The sequence below is a fragment of the Herpailurus yagouaroundi genome, unplaced genomic scaffold (genome assembly GCF_014898765.1).
Source record: "Herpailurus yagouaroundi ecotype Mexico unplaced genomic scaffold, PumYag 190, whole genome shotgun sequence".
Taxonomy (NCBI): Eukaryota; Metazoa; Chordata; class Mammalia; order Carnivora; family Felidae; genus Herpailurus; species Herpailurus yagouaroundi.
Window position 1 is genome coordinate 6,528,849 of NW_024412421.1, and position 22,579 is coordinate 6,551,427.

Sequence of the window (22,579 nt, forward strand, 5' to 3'; positions counted from 1 at the left end):
CAGGCTGTAAGTTTGAATACCCTGATGCTACCATTTCAGCGAGTTGCTCAACACCCCAGTGCCTTCCCTTCCTCATGTATGAGGTGTAGATAACGGTACCTACCCGTGGCGTTGTCGTAAAGACTGAGGGGGCTGACCTCGCGGTGTGCTTAGCATTACATCCACCGAGAGGGCTGAATGGATGATAAATATTCGTGTCCAGGCGGGCACTACGGAACACAGATGCGTGAGCTCAGCGTACATCTTTGTCGTTGTAGGCACAGGAGTCCCCTCTTACATGTGGGGGGTACGTTCCAGGCCCCTCAATGGATGCCTGAAACCAAAGATAGTACCAGACTGCAAATATCCTGTGTTTTCTCCCTGTACGTATATATCTATGACAGAGTGTGATTCACAAATTAGGCACAGTAAGGGATTCACAACAATAACTAAGTATAAGGTAGGATAATTCTAACAATTTACCGTCCTAAAAGTGATGGGAATGTGGTCTCTCTCTCTATCTCAAAATATCCTCTTTCACTGCACTCACCTTTCTGCGTCTTGCCATGATGTGAGACAATGAAATGCCTAGGTGACAAGATGCAGTGAGGTGAATGACCTGGGCACGTGACCCGATGCAGCATCACCACCGACCTTCTGAATCTGTGTCAAAAGGAGCACCGTCTGCTTCTGAACCACAGTTGGCCACGGGTAGCTCCGAAAGCGAGTGCGGAGAGGTCGGGGGGACTACCGTACGATCTAGGCAGAGGCTAGCGGGCAAAGCTCCAGCAGAGGCTGCCAGGATGCACCCTGCCATCCTCTCGAGCTTTAGCCTCGTGTCTCGTGTGCATTGCAATGGCCCACCTGCCAATTGCCGTCATCTGCATCTCACCTGAGATCCTTCTCGGGCACCCAGAGCCTGTCCCGCCCCCGTGTGCAGCTGGGCACACATCCCAGAGAATCAATGCCTCCCCGCCCCCCGCCAGCCCACCACCACCCAAAGAATAACCCTCAGCCAGTGATTGACAAGAGCATCTGTATAAATAGCCACCTGCTTCCTCTTCCTCGGTGGCATAACTCCGTGGTGCTCGTTCTGCAGTGGCTTCTGGAGTTCCCCAACTGCCCGCTGGCTTGATGACACATCGTTCATTGATCGTCCTTCTGCCTCGTCTCAATTCCTCATTCCCCTCCTGGTGTGCGCCGGGATCATCTCCAAAGAAGTCACTTGCACTTGAATCCTAGTCCTAGGAACCAAATTATGATAGATACAAATCAAGGAGCCAAGCTGAATATCCTAAAGTGTGATGATGTCTGTATAGGCTGCAGATGCCAGGAATCCGTGGCCAGGACCTGGAGAGAGAGCCTCTCTGCCCTGGTTTCTCATAGCGGGAAACTGCCCGACACCTCAAGACCGATACCTGCGCTCCATGAATCCGCCTGCGGGTCCTTGTTTGGGAGCAGGCTTCCTTAGCAATGTCCCTGGAGGCTGGGGACCATGGGGGCGGGGGGGCTGATGCAAGAAGCCAGGATTGTGTCTGTAGGCTGGGACCACATCCCAGCTGTGGGCATCTCAATGTAAACACGGCATCTGAACAAGAGGAAGCACACTCCATGCAGGCAGATTGGAGTTTTCTCTTCGTTCCTTTTCCTTCTTCTTCCTTTTAATGGGATGGAATGTCAAAACGCCAGTCTTTGGCCCCTTTTCTGTATAACAATAAGCATTAAAAAAATAAGAGTAATAATTAGAACAGTAAACCCAGCCGAGAGAAGTCCGTCTGAGGCAAATGAGAAGCTATATATAAGATGCCCTCCCAGACCAGATAAGGAGCCCGTGAGTGGAAAATCGAATTTAGAAGTGCTGCTTCTGAACTGGGTAATTGGTGTGTGAATAAATCAAATTCTAGTGCAAGTTTCTATGCAAAATAAAAACACAGAAAGAGAAGGGGGGGGGAACCCCAAGCAAGACACTCAGAGTCAGTGCTGACACTCAAGCGTTCCCCAGAGTCAGTGACTGCATTCCAGAGATACATCTGCCTTCTCTGCAAAGTTGCCCACACCAAAGGAACACACTCTGGGTTGTGGCATTTTGCCTCCACACTGACCGGGAGTTTGAAAATATAATAGGAGACCAGAGTGTGGCTGCACAGGCCCTAGAAAGAGCAAGGAGATTTAAGAGCAGGCTTTCCTTCAAAAAAATTTGGTTTTTGTAACAAATCAGGGCCCGGACAGTTTGGAGGAGGACAAAGAATTCTCAGAATCCCCTCCCGAGGTTCTTCCAAAACCAACACGGTCGTTCCCAACCACTCACAGGTGTTTTTCCTCCCAGAACAAACACAGAAACAAATATTTACAGAGTCATGAAAATTCAACAGAAGTCACCTGGACACAGGGCTTCCCCACCTGTGCTCAAGCTCTCTGGCCCGGGATTATTAAACAAAATGTCACACCTAGTTTCCATTGTGGGACAGGAAACCCTTGGGCCGGAGAGAGAAGGAGTTCCCAGAATGTATGCAGAAGAGTAAATGCTGCATCTTTTCAAGAAAATGTTTGCAGCTCTGAGGGAAGAATGGATTTTAGACAAAGGAAATGTCAGCGGCTTTTCCCCCACATCTGCCAAAATTTGCAGCGATGCCCTCAAAGAGTGCACGACCACCATGTGAATCAATCCATTACATGTATCAGCAGCACAGAGTATACAGCTGGCTGTCGGGCTGACCACCTTGAATAATTTCTCATTCGGTTGTTTCTGGGAAAGGCTTTTCCCAAATGCCCCAGATGTGGACGGGTGTCAAAATTAGGAAATGCAGCTGGGGAGTGGTTGCTCTCGGCCTTCAGCTCTCCCTGTGTCATCCTTCGGCCTTCTTCGGTGGATCCAGAGAAGCTAGCAAGCGAAGAAAGTGGATGTGGTTATGGGAGGAGGGACGGAAGGAAAAGAAAGGAAGGGAAGAGGAAATCGAAAAAGTATGCGAACAAGAAGGATGAAAAGGAGGGAGGAAGGAGCAGGAAGGAAGAGAATGGAAAGGAGAAAGAAAGGAGGGAGAGAGAAAGAGAGAAAGAAAGAGACAGAGACAGACGAAGATCTGCTGCTGTCAGACCCTCACTGGTTTTTACCGAGGAGCCAGATAGCCGCTCAGTGAAAAGCTGAGATTAAGCTCACAACATAATTTCCATTATGTTAATGTTGCTTTAAAATATATTGCACAGAGTGCTGCAACAATCAAATTATCAATTATAATGTCTACTCAGAGTAGGAAAGTGTTGCAAACAGAGGGCTGATTACTGCTTCAGTACATCCAATCTGCATACTCATTGTTCAGTACAGGGAAAACAAATTATCTTGTGTTGGCCCCGGTTCAAATTTAATTAAATGAGTGCAAAGCAATTATAATAAAGTACAATAGTGTAGTAATGAAAGGAAAATAACTCATTAACCTATTAATCTTTATTTATGTTCCTCTCAAATAACTATGTAATTTCTTTATCACCGCATCCCGTAAGAAGAAGTGGGGTCTCACTGCTTGTGGCCTGGTTTAACAGGTTCTATTTGGTTAAGATGCCTTCACGCCAACCATTTATACCAACTTTCCTTAGCTTTGGGGCCACCCCCAACCCTCCCATCAAGCTCCCTGCCCACACATATATGTACCTGGGCTAGAGTTAGTGCTTCTCTTCTGGTTGAGAAAGAGAGAGCCTGGTGCTTTCAGTCGGAAGAGCTACTCATAACTCCTATTTCACAGGGCTTTCCGGTTAACAAAGTTTTTCACGTATGTGATCTCATTTAAGTCTTGCAACAACATCATGGGGGTGGTATGATTATTGTTGCTGCTTTATAGATGAGGAAATGGAGTTTTTGAAAAGATAAGCATTTTGCCCAAGCTTTGCAATTCCCCCGGTAGTAGATCCAAGATTGTTACTGAAGTTCATGGCCCTGTATCCTCATTTCCACCCCCGCCCACCCCGGAATCTCACTACTCAAAGTACGGTCCAAAGACAGGCATCTTTGTTATCACCTGAAAACTTTTCAGAAGTATAGAATCTTGGGCCCCCCTTTAGAACTAAAGAATCACAATCTGCAGTTCACAAGATCCCTTGGTGATTCAGATGCAGGTAGAAGTTCGAGAAGAATCAGCATTGCTGGATACCACAGAGCCTTTCCTGAAGAGACTTAGACAAGTCCCCCAGAGAGATGCTTTTCAGGAGTTTGAGATGGCCTTGAGATGACCTTGAGTGATCAGCATTCACTCCAGCTTCTACTGGCCTATCACCTGATGTGGCTGGGGATAGAGGATATAGGACAGGCAGAAATAGTTTCTTCAGCCCCACACCTGACCCTAAAACCTTCATCCCTTCCTTCAGGGAGAGTTTAGAAAAATGGAGAGGGAAGAGAAAGGAGAAACTAGGAACTAAGGCAGGAAATAGACATTTCTCAAGTTTCCTTGTTCCTAAAGATTCTCCATGTATCATTTCTTTTTTTTTTCTAATTTATTTATTTTGAGAGAGAGAGAGAGAGAGAGAGAGAGAGAGAGAGAGTGTGTGTGTGTGTGTGTGTGTGTGTGTGTGTGTGAGTGGGGGAGGGGCAGAGAGGGAGAGAGAGAGAGAATTGTAAGCAGGCTTGGCACTCTCAGTGTGGAGCCTGACATGCGGCTCAAAAAAAAAAAAGTTACATATTTAAGCAATGTGTTTTTTTAATCATTCCAAATTTCAGCTTTACCTGTTTGTCCCAATTGCTTCTGATAAGAGGATCTCCACATGACTACTTTTCATGTTTCCCTTTTGCCCATATACCCTTCATCCCGTAGACATACTGTCATCTTTAGGTGCAAAGTATTTCACGTTTTCTGTCTTCAGTGAACTTATTCAACACACATTTGTTGAACTACTGCTCTATAGTAGGCACTGGACTGGGTATGGGAATAGATTGTTGGATGGTAGAGCCCACAGTGGGGAAAACAGACTTTAAGTGCACAATCACAGAATGGCCACTTCATGATACATGTGATGTGTGGATGGGGAAGGAAAGGTTCACCCTGTCTTTATATAACTCAGAACTGGGATGGGTTTCCTGTTTTAGAAGAGTAAAATAAGTGTTTGAATAAATAAGCCAGCAAACGTCCCTTCCAATTTTTAATGCAGTGTCTCTTTTTTTCTTCTTGCTTTACTGAGATATACTTTACAAATCAAAATTTTGTATATTGTATATTTCAAAACAATTGTATATATCGAAACAACTTGATGTGTTGCTAATGCAGTTTCTTTGGCTGAACGATTGCTGGGGGCCCTTAGGATTTGGAGCAAGTTCTCCCACTTACCTCTCTTCTTGCCTGTCCTCAGGTCTGCCCCAGAGGATGCTCTGCACCTTTCTTCAAACTACCCTGTTCCCCAGGAAGCTGATCTTTATGGACCCGATCAACTGGCTCCCTGGTCCTGCGCCTTCCAAGTGAATGAGGCCATTTGAGGATTTGGAGGCAGGTTGTATGGTTTGTACACCATCTCCTCATCTGTACAGTTGCCATGTATTGGTTACATCTGTCTCTAGAAAGCCACAGCTCCTGCCAGGCAGCTCTCTCCATATAACTACTCTCTGCACCCAAGATCAGCAAATCAGGCTGAGACTAAGGCAAGTTAGGGTGGCTAGTTGCAAAAGTTAAGGCAGTTGTGATGCTTGGGTCCATGCATTGTCCCAGCCCTGATGTAACATTTTTCTGTAAGGGGCCAAAGTAAATATTTTAGGTGTTAGAGGCCAAACAGTCTCTGATGCAATATTCACTTGATCTTAGCCAAAAGGCAGAGAAGCGATCTGATACAATATTCAACTCTGCCTCTGAACTGCAAAAGCAGTTGCAGACAATAGGCATGTTTCAATAAAGCTTTATTCTCATTAACAGGTCTTGGGCCAGATTTGGCCCATAGCTGTAGTTTGCCAACCCCTGCTCTAAGTGAGACAATTCCCCACACAGCTAACTCTGGGGTACAGCACTGTCCCTTGTGGTTTCCTTTAACCCTGCTCCCATCTTTGAAAATAATTCCTTTACTAAGCTCCCCTAGAATTATCCAAATTGAGTGTACCATCTGTTTCCTGCTAGGACCCTAATTGATGCACTTGGCTTTGCATTTCTCCAACACAAGCTCTAATTGCAAAGGAACAACAACAACAAAAACAAAACCAACAACAAAAAGTGGGGACTATGACCAATTATGTGGCAGGGATGTGGTGCTTTACATGTATTCATTCATCCCAAATATGATAGACTATTTCACAAAGTTACAATATGCTTTTAAAGTTGGCTGGAGCTGAAATAAATACCCCCCCCTTTTTTTCCATTGGGGCCTGGAGTCTCAATCCTGCTGCCCTACTTGTCCTCTTCTAATGGAATAGAGGTCTGTTCTAATTAAACAAGAAAACACATCTTTTCACAAGGGGAGAACGGAGGCCATTGTACTCTGTGCTCAAAGAAAGAATGCTTTAATAAGAATCCTTTTATAATCCCTGCTTTTATTTGTTGCTTCCCAAAGCTTTTGCTGGTAATAAAAGGATTGTAAAGTTGACAAATATAAGCAGGGACAAAGAAGTTTGGGGAGATAATGCCTTGGTGAATGGGCAAGTGTTTGAAAGTGTATTGATCCCACAACATGTAGAAGATGATCGCGAAAAGCCAAAGCTGCCATCAGGGTGATGTTTCTATTACAAAGTAAAAGCCCCTCCAGGCAGGACCGTCTAACCCTCATATCAGGTAGAATTATGCCCTGTGTTGAGGAGAAAAATAATTCAAGCCAAAATGTAGGGTTTGGTATCTGAAGATCTGGATTCACGTGTGGATGCGTTGAACTTCTAACCTACTGCATTATCCTACATAACCAGCAAATGGAGCCTCAGCAAATGTGTCGTGTTCCGTGATGGGCATGTTATGGATGTCTGTTCTCATTTCACCCTCATGACTATCACCTGCAGCACCCGTTATTCCTTCGAGCAAGAGCCACCAATTTTGAAGGCTTTATTACATGTTCCATGGCGCTCCATTCCCAGCACAAGGATGGAACACGTGACCAGGCCTGGGTCAATCAATGCAGTGCAATGCACTGGTCACACAGATTGGTTTAGTTATATGCGCAGTTAACCAATAAGACTGAGATGCGGTAAGTGATCAGATGGGCTGTTCTTTTCCACTAGAGTTGAATGTGGGAGCCTAGAACTGCTGCAGCTACGGTGGAGCCCGAGGCTGAAGTCAACAGAGTAGAATGATGACATTGCTCAAGGCCCCAGGACAACCTTACCTAAAGCCAGCCTTAATGAGATGGATTGGGGAAAAATATAAACAAGATTCTACACTTCTCTGCATGCAAACCTTTTGTGGTTTTGCACATTCTCTTACTGAGAGCGTCAAGAGGTGGAGATTTTGTCCTACCCCTGGAATCCAGCTGGTCTCGTGACTTGCTTCAGCCAACGCGATGCAGCAGAAGTGATGGTGTGTGCTATCACTCTATCTCAGAATCCTGCCACCATGCAGCTAAGCCTGGGCTAGTCCGTTAGGAGGTGAGAGATGTGGAGGACAGCCAAGCAGCCCAGCCGACCGTCAGAAGCCCATCCACAACTAACAGCCCAGTGGAGACTGAAATGAATGAGGGAGCACAGGAGACTGGAATAACCATCCAACTGAACCCAGCTTTGATTGCCGATCCACAGATTTTGAGCTAAATAAGTAGTCGTGCTAAGCTACTATATGTTGAGGTGAGTTATCATTCATTAACAACTAACTAATAACACACAACCCTAACCCTGGGTTTTTCACTCATACATATCAGTAATTTATTATTAATATTATTATTTTTGTTTTAGTTAGGATTAGGTTTTCCATCATTTGAGATGAAAGGAATCCTAATACAACAAAGATGTGCCTCCATTCCTCAACTAGATATTACTGTTAGAGATCCTGTCTGTCTGGTATGGATCCAATGGTGAGTGGGTGATCAATAAATTCTTAATGATTGCATAATATTTGTCTGGTTCTCAAATCACGTTTTGAAGAGCAAAGGATATATTAGTTCTTGACTCTCTGAAGTCATCTGTATGGGGATCTTGCTTAACTTGGCCTAATTCCTCAGCAGGAATTTAAGAAGCTTCTCCAACCATCACAATAGGTGAACAAGTAAGCTTGAGTATCTAAGGTATCCTCAGAAACCACCCTGAGCCATCTTCCTCAAGAGAATCTGGAAAAATCTGAGGCTCATATTATTCTCCTTGCTATAGAAACCTGAAATTAAGCGTCAACTCTTTCTTTCTAAGATAAAAGGCATGTACGTTTTCTAGGCAAGAAGCCCAGATCCACCTTCCTTCTTGTCCTCTAAGACTCCAATCATTCATTGCTGTAACTTGCTGCATTATTCCTATAATTTATTTTATTTAAAAAAGAAAGAAAAGATGAAAAACTAAAGTAAGAACCCCAGAGGAGTCACATTCCACTCCAGTAAAAAGATAGAATCTACCTGACCTATAGCGGAGTGGAATCCAGCAACCAATTCTGACCAGCTGTTGACAAATTGTGTGTGTGTGTGTGTGCGTGTGTGTGTGTGTGTGTGTGTGTGTGTGTGTGTGTGTGTGTGTGTGTAGGGAGAGAAAGGACACCATTATTTTTATTCTTTAATCAGAGGATAACCAGACTTTCTCTACCCTAAGTGAGTTTACATTTTAAGTTCCGAAATGGTTGTTTTTTTTTCTCAAATCCACAGACAAAGTCAGAAAGAAGAAGATCCTGTTGAGGACGGAAAGAGAAATATACTCAGTGGCTGGAGATAACTTCTCTCAGCCCAGAGGTCAGGCGAGGGCATATCTGGTTGACATTTACTCTTCTCTCTAAACTCTCCCAGGCCTCAACAGCTCCTAATCTTTCCATTCTTCCTTCTTGCTCCTCCTCACTCATAGGCTCATCTCTTTCCCTGAAAGGCTCAAGGGAAAGTCCAACGTAATGAATGACATTCATGAGAAAAGGAAGACATGGGTTCAATTGGTCAATCTCCTCCAACTAGACAACTGGTGTGGCATTCGACAATTGCCAATTGTCAGAATGAGGTCCAGAACCATTCAAACCTTCCTTCCTCATTTAGATTGCAAGTCTGCAGAGTAGAGAAAACGCCATATTGGGAAATTGGATGCCAAAGAGAAGACATTCAGAAGGTAAATAAATGAACAGGGTCAAAGGGGGAGGGGCAGGTACGCTCTGCAGAAACAGAGAAACCTGTGTATGAGGGAGAACATTTGGTTGAAGCTACTGGACATGAAAGTGACAGAGCAAAGGAGGCAGTAATGCAAACTAGAGTGATAAGGGGGAAAGTAGTGAAGAGCTTCAATTTATTTCCTGTCACTTGCCCCCTTTCTTGCATTATGAAATGCAAACTCCATAACATCGTCTTATGACCCTGTGTGATTGACGTCCCTTCAGCTCTTCCCTAGAAAGCCCCCCCCCTTATTCCTAGCTGCACATTCTTTAATGTCCTCCACCATGCCAGGCTTGTTTCTGCCTCTGGGTCTTGCCATTTGCTGTTTTTTTTCTGTCATGGCAGGCTCCTCCCCATCTGTCAAGTCTCAGTTCAAACAGCAGCTCCTCTGTGAGGTCATCCTTGATTACCTTACCCAATATAGTCCTGCTCCTGCCCAACACTTCCTACCTCACTACTCTACAATGTTCCCCTCCATTGTACTTCATGGTAGCCAAAATCTTCCTTCCTTGTGCTAATTTGGGACTTAGTTCACTCTTCTTTTTCTAGCTCCTTGAGGTGTAAAGTTACATTTTTATTCGATAACTTTCTTCTTTATTTATTTCTTCTTCTTCTTTTTTTAATTTTTAGAGAGAGAGAGAGCACATGGAGAGGAGCAGAGGGAGAGGGAGAGGAAAATCTTAAGCAGGCTCCATGCTCAGTGCCCCGACACGGGGCTCAATCCCACAACCCTGGGATCATGACCTGAGCCAAAATCAAGAGTCCAACACTCAATCAACTGAGCCACCCAGGTGCCCCCTTCTTTTTTAATGTAAGCATTGATTGCAATAAACATCCCCTCTTACTATTGCTTTTACTGCACCCCACAAGTTTTTTATTTTTATTGTTGAATTTGAAGGGGTCTTTGTTACAGTAGCTAGTACTCCCCGCCCTAGCTAATACATGAAGGAAGTCTTGCAGATGGTGTGTAAGGACCAACCAGAAGACACAAATAATCATAGCTTCTCTGAAATTCCCCTTTCTCCTAATTCACTTCTCCTGGACCTTGGACCATGAATTCCAGCTGTTCCATCAACCAATGCCTAGAACCATTTTCTCTGTTGAGCACAAAGTCTTCCTTCATTAGGGTGCTCTCCAAACACATCCATTCCCTGGTGCTCATTTCCTGGCCTGGAAGTGTGTGAGGATCACAGAACTCTCTGGATTTATATGCTCTGTTACCTGTATTAGTGAGAATGCTAGGCTGCAGCCATTCATCACCCACCAGCCCACCAGACAAAAATGATTCACTCTAGACTTAAAGGTTGAAGTCGACTGAGTATCGTTTTAACTGGAGGGAAAGGCACTTCCATAAAATGGCAAGAGCTTTACGGCAGAAAGTTGTATTAATGACCCCACTTCGGTGCTTATCAGGAGGAGGCCATATAATCCCTTCCCAGAATTACATGCTGGCCAGTTCAGATAAATAACACAGATCTCCACCATTCATAATCCAAAATGTTAACAATTAATTTCCGAAATCAATCCTGAAGGGGGCTGGAAGCCCAAATCGCTGGGCCCAGACAGGCCTTGCCTGGTGGATTTCTCATGAGTCAAAATTTAAACCTCCAACTTGTAACGAACTGTTGTCAAGACACAGCTGACTTAGGCAATCAAGATAACATTATTCAGCAATAACGTGGGTGAAACATACTCTAAGTGTGAATTAATAAGTCGGCTGACACCAGGCCCCAGATGTTTCCCACTCTGGCAATACGCCCAAAGTGATGATAAGCAGATTTACATACTTAACTAATATGTTTATTTAAAGGAAATTTCCAAATCCAAAATAACATCCAGATTTCTTATTTGGCTGCAGATCAAAAGACATCCTATCAATAAAGACAGAATCCAGGATAAACCTTTTCAACATCTGCTTAAAACCAAACAACAGATTTGAGGGTTTTGGTAAAACTTAATTGCAGACAAATTTTACTGCCTCTTACATAAATATATCTTTTCATGTCCCTGGGGTGGTTCTGACCTCATCAATTCTCATGTTCACAATACACGACATTGTTCTTTTACCGGCACCAAGAGCTCTGCCTTTATGGAGACTTCCAGTCTCAAGGTTTTCTTTCAGACTGAAGGATGAACAGACTTTCCCCCTCATCAGGAAAGTGTAGCAAAAGTTAGGGGCGTGAGCAAGAGCTTGGAATGTTGTAGAAAAGAAAAATCTGTTCCTCTCCCAACCAGTTAGTGCTTTGTTTTTCTGTAAGTGCTAAAAAAGCATTTACTTGGCCTCAGTCTTCCTTCATTTTAGACTGATGCTCCTTGACTATTGATGTTTTTCTTTTTGTTGTTGTTGTTGCTGTTGATTCCCTAAGGGAGAGCTCAGTAACTGGACGAAAGTGTTAATAGATCTCTACGCTTCAGAAGGAGATGATGATGGAATGGGTGTCGGCCATACTAGCTCATATCCCTTCGGTGTGAATGAGTTCACTTTCCCTAGGTGTTAACTGCCTGAAGCTGGACCAGGATTTTTGGGCACTGAGGCATTTTTCCTACCCACTGGCCAGGGCTGTAATTGAACTAAGGATGTGCTTCAGAAACTCCCCTTGCCTGGGGATCTGTTTAGTGTCAGAGCCAGTATTAGCCGGTTGACCCTGGGGCAGGGAGATTTGGAGAGTCAGAAGTCATCCATCTGTGCTCCTGCTCCATCCTTTGAACTTAGTCATGTTAAAATTTTGAGTCCAATCTCTTCCTAGCCAAGACCGGAAGGATAGGTTGGTGGAAGCCTTCAAAGAAATGCCAGCTAGAGCAGCAGAGGGCTACCATTTTCCTCTTCTCAATTGGCAAACATGTTTCTAAATACTTCTGTTAATTATGCTTTTTATACTTCCTATAAATTTTTCCAGTAATAAGTGATACCATAGATAACAATTTTCTATGTATTACATAGAGATAGCAAATGCCTTAAAATCTAACCTTTGACCCAGAAATTCTACCTCTAGAATGCATAAGAAAATAATTATAGATTTGTGCACGGATTTAACTATAAAAATGCATGGCTTTGCTTATGATAAGAAGAGAAATATCAAATGACCTAAATATCAAACAACTGAGACCAGCCAATTAAATGATGGCCCACAATTTGTGAAATTATTCAAAATGAAGTAATAAGATAAAACTTCATGACAATCAATAGTGTTGATCTTGGCAAGTCAGAAAAAACAGGTTGCAAAAACGTGAGTGTTATATTTTGCCATTAGAAGATATGTATGTACAAATATGTAATATGTATATGTCTTAATGACATATAACAAAATTATGGCAAGGGTAGCATTATAGGTAATTATAGTTTGTTTTTCACTTATTTTATAATTTAAATGTTCTACAATGAACAATTATTATTTTTAGGATTCAAAATTCTAAAAATATTGTGAAGGTTTTCATTTTAAATGAATTGTCGAGGTATAATTTACATATAATTAAATGCATTCATCTTAAGTATTCACTTCAATGAGTTTTGACAAATGTATGTACCCCATGTCATTGACAAACTAAGACAGAGAACAATTAAAATATAGAATTACTACATAATTTCTACCCTAAAGTGTTCCCTCATGTCCCTTTCTAGTCAAACTCCTCTGGCTCCAAGGCAACTTTCTGTCATTGTTACGGGCTGAATTGTGTCTCTCCCAAAATGTATAGGTTGAAGTCCCAAACCCCCAGTACCTCAGAATGTGACTTATTGGGAGATAGGGCCTTTCAAGAGGCAGATTAGGTAAGATGAGGTCATATGGATGGGCCCTGTCCATATGACTGTTATTATAAGAAGAAGAGATGGGGTGCCTGGGTGGCTCAGTAAGTTAAGCGTCCAACTTCAGCTCAGGTCATGATCTCACGACTCGTGGGTTTCAAGACCTGCATCGAGCTCTGTGCTGACAGCTCAGAGCCTGGAGCCTGCTTCAGATTCTGTGTCTCTCTCTTTCTCTGCCCCTCCCGTGCTCGCACTCTGTCTCTCTCTCTGTCTCAAAAATAAACATTAAAACAATTTAAGAAATGAAATAAAATAAAGGAAGAAGAGATTAGAACACTGACATGCACAGAAGGGAGACCAAAGACGGTCATCGATAAACCAAGGAGAGAGGACTCAGAAGATTCTAAACCTGCCCCTACCTTGCTCTCAGACTTCTAAGTCTCCAAAATAGTGAGAAAATAAATTTCTGGTTGTTTAAGCCACCCAGTCTGTGGTAATCGTATGGCAGCCTTAGCAAACCAATACAGAATTATAGTATTTTTTTTAAAGTTTATTTGTTTATTTTGAGAGAGAGAGAGAGAGAGAGAGAGAGAGAGAGAGAGAGAGATGTGGGAGGGGCAGAGAGAGGGAAAGAATCCCAAGCAGGCTCTGCACTGTGAGCACAGAGCCTGATGTCGGGCTTGACCTCACAAACTGAAATGATCTGAGCCAAAACCAAGAGTCGCATGCTTAGCTGACTGAGCCCCCCAGGTGCCCTTATAGAATTTTTTAAAAAAGAGTTTCATATAATGGAATCATACAGTATGTGTGTTTGGCTTCTTTTGCGCAGATTCAGCCCTGATGTTTTTGAGATTCATCCTTGTTGTTGTGTGAATCTATAGATTAGTCAGTGATTTACTCTAATCTGTTGGCGATTCCTTTTTCTTGCTGGATGGTATTTCATTGTGTGGCAATACCACATTTTATTTATCCATCCACCAGATAATAGACGGACACTTAGATTGTTTCCAGTTTTGTACTATTATGAATAGAGCTCTTATAAAATTCCTGTACAAGGGGCGCCTGAGTGGCTCAGTTGATTGAGTGTCTGACTTGGTTTCAGCTCAAGTCATGATCTCATGGTTCGTGAGTTCGAGCCCCACATTGGGTTCTGCACTAACAGTGTGGAGCCTGCTTGGGATTCTCTTCTCTCTCTCTTTCTGTGCCTCCCTAACTCAGGCTGTCTTTCTCTCACTCTCTTAAAAAGTAAATAAACTTGGGCGCCTGGGTGGCGCAGTCGGTTAAGCGTCCGACTTCAGCCAGGTCACGATCTCGCGGTCCGTGAGTTTGAGCCCCGCGTCGGGCTCTGGGCTGATGGCTCAGAGCCTGGAGCCTGTTTCGGAATCTGTGTCTCCCTCTCTCTCTGCCCCTCCCCCGTTCATGCCCTGTCTCTCTCTGTCCCAAAAATAAATAAAAACGTTGAAAAAAAATTAAAAAAAAATAAATAAACTTAAAAGCAATATTTAAAATTCTTGTACAAGTTTTTTTTTGAGACATATGTTTTCATTTGCCATGGGTAAATATCCCTAAATAGAATTGCAGGGTCATGACAGAAGTAAATATTTAGCTTTATAAGAAACTGCCAAACTGGTTTCCAAAGTGGTTATACCACTTTACAATCCTGTCAGCAATGGATGGAAATTCTAGTTCCTCTGTATCCATCCCAACACTTGGTTTTTCAGTCTTTTAAATTGTAGCCATTCGAGTGGATATGTAGTGGTATGTCACTGTAGGTTTAAATTTACATTTCCCTAATGGCTAAGGATGTGAGCATCTTTTAACGTGCTTATTGGCCATTTGCATATTTTATTTTGTGAACTCCCTGTTCAAGTCTATTGTTCACTTTTTATTGGAAATTTGGTCTTTTGTTATTATTACTTTTTAATTTTTATTTATTTTGAGAGAGTGTGAGAGTAGGGGAGGGGCAGACAGAGAGAGAGAGAGAGAGAATCCCAAGCAGGCTCCATACAGCCAGTGCAGAGCTTAATGCAGGCCTCAAACTCACAAACCACGAGATCATGACCAGAACCCAAATCAAGATGCTTAACCCAGCGAGTCACCCAGGCACCCCTTTTATTATTGAGTTGTAGGAGTTCTTTATATATTCTACATACAAGTCCCTGTCAGTTACATGAATTACAATATTTTCCCTCCGCCTGTGGCTTTTCTTTACATTTTTTTCACAGTGTCTTTCAGAGAGCAGAAGTTTTACGCTTATTTTGCTTTTAAGTAAAAAGAAATGACCAGTGGTGTTTCATGAGAATTCAGGATCATCAAGATCATTTCCATTTCAGCTTTACCCTCTGGTTTTTTGACTCAATTTCTATCTCTCTTGTCACATGGACTATTCCTTGTTAATTTAACTAACTGGCGTCTGCTGACGGAAGCTGTAAGCAGAAAAGGCAAGCCAGGAAGCCACAGCAAAAGCAGAAACAAAGCCCAACCAACCCTGGCACATATTCTGACCTCTAGGAAGGGAAGCACGATGCCTGCTGAAGCACCTTCTAGGATTTTCTGTCTTCAGACTGACAACGGTTTCTTTCATTCACAACTAACAAAAGTCCTTTTCAGGTATGATTTGGTAAGTGCTGTTCATGCTTCTTTGCCATAAGCAAAGCAGAAAAATAGAGATCCTTCAAAATTCTATTAGAAAAGAGACCTTCTGGGAAATGCAGAATTGGGCTTTCTGAGCTATAAGGCTAAACCATTCCTTCACTCCCCTAGAACTGACTGCTTTCTGTTGTGTGCCCCCCAAATGACCCTTTGCACACACATATCATCACAGCTCAGGTTTTTTGGTGCATATTTCTTTACATGTCTGTTTTTTAGAATCATGCCAGAAGCCCCTTTAGGACACGGCCGTGCTTTGTCCTTCTTTGTATGTAGAGAGCCTGACATAGAACTGGCACAGGATAAGAAATCAATGGATACTACATGAATGAATGAATGAATGAACGAACGAATGAATTGTTCAAAGCCAAAACTCTGAGCTACCTCTTCTGGCTCTATTCTCTACTTGGTGAAATCTTTCACTCTGGAGTTAGACCCAGGATCATGTCTCAGCTCCACCTCTTGCCCTTGTGTTAGTCAAAGTTCTCAGCCTTTGAACTCCAGTCTCTTCAACTTATTAAAGGAGTATTGATGGTTACGATTATGATAATTGCCTCATCTGTTTGTGTGGATTAAATGAATGAACACAAGGTGTGTAACCAGTGTCTGGCCCATGGTAAGTGCTCTGTAAATGTTAGCTATGATTATGTATAGGCTGCATTTTATGTGACTCATTTCTTAGAAAATTACTCTTAATGGGTAGAAGATGATGGTAATGGTGATGATGCTGATCAAGTAACTACCAGACTAGGTGTCTTATGTGCATTATATTTCCTAATCTTTACAACAACCTTGAGTTACAGGGATTTTATCCCTCTTTTATGGCTGCAACTCAAGTGACTGCATGAGTCACCAAGCTATTAAGTGAAAGAGCTGGGATTCAGACTCAAGTTTATCAGATTCTAAGCTTTTTCATCATGGTCACTCTGTCCCTTCACTCAAGAAGGCGCTCTTCAGAGGAGTGGATGCCTGTCGCCAAGGAGGACAGCATAGGTCACAGACATGGGGTTGGCAGATTGTTCTGTCTGGAAGAATGGATTCAGCCAACTTTGATGACCACCAGTTCTGTCCTTCCCTCCTTTTTCATTCTTATTATATTTTTTAATATTTATTTTTGAGAGAGAGGCAGAGAGAGTGTGAGCAGGGGAGGGGAGGAGAGAGGAAGACACAGAATCCCAAGCAGGCTTCAGGCTCTGAGCTGTTAGCACAGAGCCGGACACGGGGCTCCAACTCACAAACCGTGAGATCATGACCTGAGCCGAAGTTGGACACTTAACTGACCGAGCCACCCAGGAGCCCTAGTCCTTCCCTCCTTTAGATAGTATGTCATTTAGGATTAACTTCTGTAGTATATTACGGACAACACAAACAACAGTGGCTGAAGTGAGGTTTTTTCTTTTGCATAAGGAGAGTCGAGGTGTTTAGTCCAATGCTGGTATGGTGGGTTCCAAGCTGCAAAACAAGGTTTCTTCTATCTTTTTGTCCCTAAAAATAAGCAGCTAGGAGAAATGTTCTTCTTCCTCATACAGGGCCTGACCCGACTTCCTGACCCAACTAAGAGACATCAGGCCCCAACAAGTGGGCCAGCCCAGGAACCCTCTGTGTCTGGGGACTTAGGATTCTCCCCTCCACCAAATGCCACCTTTTTGCTGGCCTTGGCAAAGTCCTCTTCACCCTCAGGTAGCTCCATGGAGACCAGTAGGAGCCCCAGCAGCACCAGATGTAACAAGCAGATCAAAATAATTCCACAAAGGGGGCGCCTGTGTGGCTCCGTTGGTTAAGTGCCCAACTTCGGCTCAGGTCATGATCTCACGGTTCGTGGGTTTGAGCCCCGCATCGGGCTCTGTGCCGACAGCTCAGAGCCTGGAGCCTGCTTAGGATTCTGTCTGCCCCTCCCTCCCTCGCATTCTGTCTGTCTCTTTCAAATATAAATAAACATTAAAAAAATAAAGTGATCAAAATAATTCCACAAAGGCTCTGAAAATTAAATTGTTATTGGACATGTTCATCCTGCAATCATATCTCAACTTCGCCTCTTGCCAGCCCACAAAAGCATGCCAAGACCTGTGTGCTGAACCTAAACAGCCTGCTAAAATCAAAGATTTATATAGGACCCAGAGTCTCCTAACAATAACAGCTAAAATACCCATTATATAATAGAAAACCATCATCCCAAGAACCAAGAAAACCACAACATGAATAAGAAAAGACAACTGACACCAGCACTGAGATGAATCAGATGCTGGAATTATATTGACAAGGATTTTTTTTAATATTTATCTATTTATTTTGAGAGAGAGAGAGAGAGAGAGAGAGAGAGAGAGAGAGAGAGAGACAGCAGGGGAGGGGCAGAGAGAAAGAATCCCAAGCAGGCTCCGAGCTGTCAGTACAGAGCCCGATGTGGGCTCAAACCCATGAACCATGAGATCATGACCTGAGCCAAAATGAAGAGTTGGACGCTTAACCAACTGAGCCACCCAGGCTGACAAGGATTTTAAAGCAGCTGTCATTGGAGTGTCTGAGTGGCCCAGTCAGTTAAGTGTTCAACTTCGGCTCAGATCATGATCTCACAGTGCATGAGTTCAAGCCCCATGTTGGGCCCTATGCTGACAGCTCAGACCCTGGAGCCTGCTTTGGATTCTGTGTCTCCCTCTCTCTCTGACCCTCCCTGCTTGTACTTTCTCTCTCTCTCTTGAAAATAAATAAACATTAAAAAATTGTTTATAAAAATAAATAAATAAATAAAGCAGCCATCATTAAAGTGTTTTAACAATCAACCACAAATTTTCTTGAAACAAGTGAAAAAACATAGAAAATCTCAGCAGAGAATGTTTTAAAAAAATGGAAATTACAGACTGAAAAATATAAGAATAGAAATAGAAAGGGCTTATCTCCTAGCTAGGTCAGTGCCCTCCAAGAATTGCAGAATTCAGTGATTTCCAAGTTTAATTTTACTGGATATATTCTAGCTACTGGGTATTTTTTAGGGAGGCTGGGAAATGTAGTCCTCATGCTGAGCCACCAGGGATAGATTGGAGTTTTGTTTATTGTTATTATTATTGTTAAAGGCAAGAATAAGTATTGAATTGTTATCTACTCATGTCTACCATTGAAACAAATGGCCCATACAGTGAGAATGAAGGTTCTAGGAGTTGGTATTGGAATATGGACTTACTATGAATAAGACTAGAGAAATGGTGTGGCCATTAAGGAAGATGAGGAACCTTTGGTTCAGTCTGGCATAATCTACGGTTACCATTTTTCGTAAGAGCTGGCATAAAGACAATTTGATGTGACCTAATGTCACTAACACCTCAACAGGCTCACCTTCTCAGGAAAGGCCACTTAATTACCTGATTAATTTGCTCATCTTAATTAACTTGCCCCTATTGTTGATAACCTTGTATTGATTGCTCTGCTGGTAGTAATTAGAAAACTGGTAGAGAAGTAAATGGAGAAGCCACAAGGAAGAAAAATAAGAGCATGCACTCCTGTCTTTCAGGAATCTACCCTCTAGACTTTGAGCTCAACACTTTTGTTTCTCCTTCTGGGTAAACATGTTAGAAATGAAGAAAGAAAGCAAGAAGAAAGAAAGAAAGGGAGAGAGAAAAAGAAAGAGAGAAAGAAATGCAAGTCATTTTCTCTGGTAATCATTTCTACTACTCCTCATTCCTTAGAGATTTGCCCCTTTTTTTTTCCCTCAAAGACTCTGCTCCCATACCCCCACATGGTCCTCCTCCCTTGATTACAGCTGATTGGGCAATGGATGAACACAAAGCAGAAATCTATTTTTTCAGATTTTTGAATTGGAGCATAAAAAACAGTATCAGTTAACTTCGGGTGCTGAAACTATAGGATTCCATAGACATGAAGGGTGGCCAGGGCAGCCATTTTGTGGCAGCCATCTTGGACCTTGTACTCCATCAGCAACAAAAGAGAGCTGTCCAGTCATGCTTACCAGACTCCTAATGGTTTTACAATTCCTGGTATCAGTCTCTTGTCCCCTAGCCATACTTCTTACTCTGGGTTTTACAGGATACTTTTGATTCTTTTACAAAAGCTTTTTGTACATAAACTCACTCATTTTGGTTGCCATTTTTTTGCAGCTTAGTGGACCCCTAATATAGCAAAGCACTCTCATCATTGGTTTCTCTCCATTTTAGCTTTGAACACCTCTAATGAAAACGTGCATGCAAGGGACCTATGAAAAATAAGTAAATGGGAGTTGCTATAAAAAATGTGTAAACTGAGAACAGATTGTTGGTTGGCAGAGACCAAAGGTGAGGAGTGGAAGAAATGGATGAAGGTGGTCAAGAGGCACAAACTTCCAGTTATAAGATAAATAAATCCTTGGCATGTAACATGCAATGTGGTGACTATATAGGTAATGATATTGTAGTGTATATTTGAACCTACTTAGGAGAGTAAATCTGAAAAGTTTGAATCATAAGAAAAATACTTGTAACTATGTGAGGTGATGGATGTTAACTAAACTTATTGTGGTGATCATTTTACAGTATACAAATATCAAATCATTATATTGTGTGCCTTAAACTAATATAACACTTAATTTTAATTATATCTCAATAAAACTGGGAAAAACTGTATAAAGTGATGAACTGTTCTAGTTTCCATCAGGCCCAGTGCTGTGCCTAACCCTTTCAGGCTTTGTCTACCATTAACATGTCACTATATTCCCACTGACTTCAGTCCTTTGGGACCCCCTAATTCCCATACCCCACCCAGATTCCCAGAACTCTGTTGCCTCCCAGAAGTAATCATAGTCAACACTTAATGCCAGTTATTTTGGCTTGGGGCCATGGCCTTGCAAAGCTGGTATTGAAGTAATGCTCTCCTGCCTAATTTGATTGAATTGAGTGTTCCAGTAAGACTGGTGATGTTTTCCTTGCTACAGGGTCCATCCTAATGAGCAAATGCTGCCTCTCTTTCATAGAAGACTGCAAATGTGGGCTTGTAAAGAAAATCTTTACAAACACTTCTTGGTGTCTCAGAGATCACCCAACATAATTACACATGGGGATATGCTGAGAAATACTAAAATAAACCTGACTTAGCATGCACATAAGCCTTTCGTTTAGTATTGTGGCATCAAAGTTTTAAAAAAATGTGTTTCCATAAATTTTGACTACTTATTAATTGAGAATATACTAGAAGTGAAAGAGCCAACAAAAATTTAAAGCAGCCTAATCAGTGAGACAGCATTATGACTATCTGGAGTCTCATATTCCCAACACCTTTGTCTAGAGTCTTAAGCACTGCCCGAGTGTGTACAAGTCACATAAACAAGAACCACTCCAAACTTTGTTGAGAAGAATGAGGGCATCTTTACAAAGAAAGACCAACGGGGAGGAAAGCCATGTGCTACTTACAGCTCTTTGGTAGCTATGCAGTGCCAAGGGTTTTTACCAGTCCTCGTACAGAAGAAATCTGGAAGCTCAATTCTAGAAGACTGAAGAGCCTCATGGTAGCCCAGAACTTTCACATAAGAAAGGAACTAACTCCTCTTTTGTGAAAACATTTTTTTGGTCTCTGTTACTAGAATTTACCCTAATCTTCATGAATGCACAAGCTTCTATGTTGACAAATACGTTGCCTACCACATTATACAAATGGCAGCATGGCATTCCAGGATAGGGAAAGACCACCACTTTCTCATCCACCCCACTATTGTAGGATGTTTAAGCTATTTCTGACATTTTTCTAGGTTAAACAAGGCATGGTGAACACGCATCCATACATATCCTCAGGTATATCCTTAGGATAAACTGCTAAACTAGTTTATGTACACTCATTGGTCTGGGCCCACCTAAACCATTGCATATGTTTAAAAAAATTTTTGAAACTTACTCCCAACATTCTTCTCCAGAGAAATAGTACAAAATCGCGCTTCTACAAAACTTGCAGGAAGTGGTTTACTGATACTCTCAACACACTGGTCGTGACTTCTTTTTGAAATCTTTTGACAATTTGATTTATGCTGGACTTTTGCAACCTACACCCTGGTATTGTGTTATCTTTCAGTTTAGTGATCAGTATGCTCTCCCCATCACCACCACCAACACTCCCAATTTCTCTGCACTAGGGTTAGTAGTCCCACTTACACTCCTCAACATTCACTTTATTGTTGCAACATTAATTGTTCATTCATCTATTAGTGAGTACCTACTTCGTACCAGTGTCGTGAGAGCTGTTGATGACAAGACTGACAAGATCCCTATGTTCACAGAGCAGATCGCTCCACCATATTCACATAGTTGACTGTCTGGGCTCAGGATTTGCCTCCATCCCAGTACATTGTGGAAACAGATATGCTTCTCTCTCACATTGGCATTCATTCATCAGCCATGGAGATCTTCACAGACATTGTCTTTTTTCATCTTGCCTATAATAATGAGATCACCATGGAAACACTATAATGGGCTACTAATGAGTAATTTGGGTGTTAGACATATCACAGTGGTCCAAATATGCTAGAGAGGAGATTCACTCTTCACATCGTGGGAGATGAAGTTTTCCTGAATGCAGCCTCTCAGTTGTAGATGGTCTTCTCTCTCTGATACCTAAATGACTTCAACCATGTGGACAGGGGTCCACTCTTCAACTCCTAACCATCTAACCAGCCTAAGAAGGTCAGAGCTCTGGAATGTTCTGGGAATCACAGAATCTCTAAGGCAGATGAGATCATAGAGGAAATGGAGTAAACCCCTCTCCTGTCTAGGAATCTCTCCAATGTCCATCTTTCACATACCCTGACTCTATAGTAGCCATTCTCCAACTCTGTAACTTTCTAGAGCAGACACATAGTGGAACATGACCCAGAAACCATGATCCTTTCCCAGATGTGGCCAGAATCAGACCCAGGTTTTGGGACTGAAAAGTAATGACCATATGTTCTGATTTGAAGTAGTGACCTGACAATGGCTTCAAGCAAACTGAGACCTCTGGATTCTTGACCAGATTCCCAGTCAGGCCACATGG

At 42.5% G+C, this 22,579-nt stretch overlaps 1 long non-coding RNA gene across 1 annotated transcript; it reads right to left on the reverse strand.

The window, feature by feature from the left end:
* Positions 1 to 467: 467 nt before the first annotated feature.
* Positions 468 to 22,228, reverse strand: LOC121010013 (uncharacterized). The gene is made up of 4 exons (XR_005780963.1): positions 22,089 to 22,228; positions 1,398 to 1,683; positions 1,031 to 1,223; positions 468 to 567 (listed from the first exon to the last, which is right to left on the reverse strand). It is a non-coding gene; the product is annotated as an uncharacterized LOC121010013 (long non-coding RNA).
* Between the last annotated feature and the right edge of the window lie 351 nt (positions 22,229 to 22,579).